Genomic DNA, 4964 nt, shown 5'->3' with positions numbered 1-4964 from the left:
AAAGTTTTCCCTATTATTGCATTTGTAGCACGATGGAGATCCTGAAGGGAGGATGAAGATTTCATGAGGATGACCTAGGTGAGAGAATTGAAGACTTCAACGAAAAGGATAAATTTCTTCGGGAAGGACAAACAAGACAAGAAGACTCGTTAAAATTTCGTAACCAAAAATTCGCCCTTGCATCTACCTGTTAATTCTCGGGATGAGAATTTCTTTTAGTATGGGAGAGTTGTGACACCCTTGTATTATGCGACAGTAACCAAGAGGATTAAGCTAGTCCTTTTTTTTTGCTAAGCCATGTCTGATTAGTAGGAGTCATTGTCATTTGAATTCCCTCTTGATTTTCAAGATGCATTTAATAAAAAGTGGATTGAATAGTTTTGCAAACCTAAAAACAAAAAATATGGATGGGTTATAATTATTCTCTAAGCATTTATAAAATTGCAACCAACTTTTAGAAAGTGTTTTGGTGCCTCTACAACAATCTAACAAAGGCCAAGCCATTTATTAAATGCCCTTTTGATTTGTGCAATTTCAAATAAATTGAAAGGGTCCCCAAACTTTTTATGTTTCGGCCAAATAATGCATATTTCATCACGGGCAAACTTCAATTTTTTATAAAAGTGCCTTGGTGTTTTTTAATTAAAACAAGATCTTTTTTATATAAAAAATTTGTAGGTTTTATTAAAAAAAAAGCTCTCCCCTCCCTTACCTGGGCCTAGCCCCAACCTCCACTCGCTTCTACAACCTCTGTTCACGGTTCGCTCAAAAAATCCCCCCCCCCCCCCCCTCCGACTACCTCTTCCTCCTACACGCCGAAGTTGCAGCCGCCATGGCCATCGCCGTCGTCACGGCCAACGGCCTCCCCGTGCTATGAGACCTCGTCCATGTCCTCCGTCGTCGACCACTACCTTGACTACGACCACCAGGAGCACTGCATCGCCGGGATCCACGCCGTCTTCCTCGCCCACGGCCACCGCTACGTCGCCCGATCTACCTCACCGGAGCTCCTTCACCCCGCCGAACGCGTCCTCCGCCGTTACCTGTGAGCGCAACCCCCATCCCCCTTGTCTCCCCCTCCGTTCAATGCTCTGTTGCGCCGCCCCATTCCGTGCAAATTTGGTTGGTGCCCAAGCCCCACGCATCCTGCCTCGCCTCTGGCCGCGCTCGCCGCGTCCGTGTTGCGCCCCCGGGCGCGCACGCCCTCGCGTGGCCGTGCCCACGCGCACCCGCAGCCGCTGTTGCACGCGCATCGCGCGCCTGCTCCGGCTGCTCCCCCCCAGCCGCGGTAAGCACGCGCGCCTGCACTTGCCCAGCGCCTCGTCGCGCCCATCCATGTGCGCTGCTGCCACTCGAGCGTGCCCGCCCGCACACGCTCTCCCGCGCATTGCCGTGGTGCCCTGATACTCTCTTGTTGCTCTGCTCGCTGTTGGATGCTTGTATTGCTCCTTACTGCACCCTCTTGCTTGCCCTTGTGGCTGGCACTAGCTGTCTGCTGCTGCCCGTGCTGCTTGCTATCGCCACTAGTTGCTCTTGTCGTGCTGCTGTTGTTGTTGCGCCCTGCCGCTCGCTGTTGTCGTTAGCTGCTGCTCCGGCTAGACGCCGTCACTGCTGTTACTCTGCTTCTGTGTGTCGTTGCATGTTGTCGCCCTTAGCTGCTGCTATTGGTTGCGACTGCGTGCTGCTCCGCCGCTCGTGTTTACTGCTCCTACTGCCATCGCTGTTGCTACCTCGTGCTATGCTAATGCTGCTACGTTTCTACTACTACTGCCCCGGCACCTTGTGTGCTTGGCCATGACAAGCACAACCGAAGCATGGTAAATACGGCTAGTGGTCGGTTCGATTAGTAGGCCTAATTAGTTTATGTTAATTTAGGAATTAGTTGATCTAGGCTTATTTCATGTGGACCACTCATTTTGATTTGATCCATATTTAGTCTATGTGCCTATTACGTGTGGGCCACATAGCCTCTGTTGACCAGTCAATTTGACTTGGTCAACCCAACCCCAATGTCCCCACTGTCATACACACAGGTTAGAGTAACATCAGGTAACAAAAAAAATTGCTGCTTTATTTTCGGATAAAGAATTCCAGAAATTCAAAAAATCATTTAAACTCTGAAAAATCATATAAAATAAACGGTAATACGGATGAAAGTAATTTATATATGAAAGTTGATCAGAAAAACGAGACAAATTCGATTACGCTGTTCGTTTGTGTGTCATGCGTCTGTAGCATAGTGAACATGTAACTTTTCCATCGTTTTCGCGTGTCCGGTACTAGCCGAAGACCCGGAAAATATCGTCACATATTTTTCCGATCCATCCATGACGTGTAGTACTGCATTAACTCATGCCTAGCGCTGCCTATAGCCATGTCATACTTTATGATGCATTTGATTGCTCTGTTATTTATTGTGTTTCCCCTATGTTACTTCCTTTTCGATAGAACCCCAAGACCGATGAGGATCCGGTGATCGACTACTTGCCGGTTGAGAATCCGTTTTTGTTTGTAGAGCAAGAAGGCAAGCAAACCCACATTGATCATTTCTATATCTCCTATTCTTTCTCCTTTATGGATTTTTCTACTATTGTAGATAGCTCCTATTCTGATGCATAGCCCTTTAAACTGTTTTTTATGATCGTCGCCGCAATGTTAATTAAAATGCTAAGGGGAGTTGGGTATTTGATGTGAGTTTCTCGACAGACCTTTTCGCACTAATCTTCACATGGGAGAAGTTATGGGTACTCGATATCGTGGTATCAGTCTAAGTTGTTCACACGTTAGCATTGAAGCAGTACGCGCCCGAGTGGCCCGGATAAACATCGTTCCAGAATAAGAGGTGCCAAGATTGACATCGGCCGTTCACGCATCATGCAGGAGTGCAAAGGGTGATGGGTCCATGACCCCTGCATGCTTAGGATTTAGACCCGCGGGTTGGCCTCTCTATTGAGCCTAGGTAGGGTTGCGACGTGTTGATGTTTCGAGGTTGGGTATGACTGAGAAAAGTGTGTTTGGTCAGAGTTTATCAAGCGTGTTGGGTATTGTAGTGCACCCTACAGGGATGAAAATTAACTATTTGAATAGTCGTGTCCACGGTTACAGGACGACTTGGAGTTGTGCTCCGATCTTATACGACCTCAACTGTTACTTAACTGGAATATTTTCTTCGGGATTGCTTTCTCACTGGGAGTCGAGGAAGAATCTTTACGCGTGACCTTATTTAATATTGCTGCAACAATATGATTATATATTTGTGTTACTTGCTTTACTCTTGTGTATTGCTGCAAGACGCTGAAGATGCTAGTCTTTGATAGGACTAGTCCTTCTCTCTCTATTTTTGCATTGTTGTAGTCAGTCCACTGATAACCCAATTCTTCGATACTGACGCATACTTAGTATAGTTTCGATGTCAGCCTTGTGAGTACTTTGGATGAGTACCCACTGTTGCTTTGCTCCCCATTTTCCCCTTGATACGATTGTTGTGACCAGATGATGGGGCCCAGGATGGTGTATCCCGTAGACGACGCCTACTACCTCGACGATGTCGACTACTATGTGGAGGCCGCTGACGACCAGGAGTAGTTTAGGTGGTTCCCAGGCAGGAGACCTCGCCTAGTTTGATCGATGTATCATATGTGCTAGCCTTTTGTAAGGCATTATCCTTGTTGTATGTTTATACTCGAATATTGTTGCTTCTGTTGACTCATGTGTTTCTCGAGTTTCTGTATTCTATCCCTCGAGGCGCCTGGCTTGTAATATGAAGCTTGTATGTTTTTATTTGTGTTTACAGTTGTGTTGTGATATCTTCCCATTAGTCCTTGAGCTTGGTCGTACGCATTTGCGTGTTTGATTAGTGTACGATCAAATCGAGGTCGTCACAATACCTCAAACTGAAATTGCTACTATGCTTGCTAATTACTCTATTGATGTTGGAATACCAAGAAGTTAGGAGACCCGGGTATATACCCACAATACCTTGCTCTATTAAATAAAATTCTGTTACAACTGTTTTATGTGATTTAGGAGCTGGTGTTAGTGTTATGTCTTTCTTCCTTTACAAAAGACTTGAATTGGATAAGCTTACACCCACTAAGATATATTTGCAAATGGCTAATAAATCAACCGCTTTACCTATTGGAATTTGAGAGGATGTCCCCGTTGTGGTTGGAAATGTTACTATCTTGATAGACTATGTTATTCTCAATATGCCCCAGGATGACAATATGTCAATTATCCTTGGTAGACCTTTTCTAAATACTGCAGGGTCTGTTATTGATTGCAAAAAAAGCAATGCCACTTTTCATGTTAATGGTAAGAAACATATGGTGCATTTTCCAAAGAAGCAAACTCTAGTTAACAATATTAATGTCATTGAGCCTATCCCCATGATCATTATTGGAGATTTTACCATCCCTCTATCTACTGCCAAGAAAAAGAAATACTACAATCTTATTGTAGGGGATATGCAAATCCCCATTGAGTTAACCTAGTGATATACAAAAAATTCTTCTGTTTCATGTTTACGGAAAGCGATTGTTAATAAGACTTGATCAACCTTATTAATGAATCCTTTTCAAAAGATATGTAATTAATGAATTGAGTATTCACTATTCTTTGTATATCAAGTTTATTTTGTGTTCTCTTAGCTATAGAAAAATAAAATGCCATGATTACCTTGTTTTGTGAGTTTCCCATACCATACAAAAATGACCCAAAATTAAAAAGTCTCAAAATGCCAGAAGAACTTTAACATGATTTTTTTGAAATAAATGAATTTTTTTAGCATAAATATAACAACACGGAGATTCACCTATGGCCCACAAGCTAACAGGTCGCCCCCTAGCCACACCCTCGTAGCTTTTGGGACCCACGGGGGTCCCCTGCCTTACCCCTTTAGCTCACACCATCTTCTACCTCCAGAAAAGAATTCCTAGCTCTCCCTCTCCTGTGTGCTTCCTCCT

General features: G+C 44.3%; 1 long non-coding RNA gene across 1 annotated transcript; it reads left to right on the top strand.

Annotated features, from left to right (window-relative positions):
- Nucleotides 1-772: 772 nt before the first annotated feature.
- LOC123446306 lies at nt 773-3790 on the top strand. The gene is made up of 2 exons (XR_006631299.1): nt 773-1045; nt 3493-3790. It is a non-coding gene; the product is annotated as an uncharacterized LOC123446306 (long non-coding RNA).
- The last annotated feature ends 1174 nt before the right edge of the window (nt 3791-4964 follow it).

The sequence above is a fragment of the Hordeum vulgare genome, chromosome 4H (genome assembly GCF_904849725.1).
Source record: "Hordeum vulgare subsp. vulgare chromosome 4H, MorexV3_pseudomolecules_assembly, whole genome shotgun sequence".
NCBI lineage: Eukaryota > Viridiplantae > Streptophyta > Magnoliopsida > Poales > Poaceae > Hordeum > Hordeum vulgare.
The sequence above is the reverse complement of the archived record's forward strand: the minus strand, read 5'-3'. Positions and strand labels throughout refer to the sequence as shown.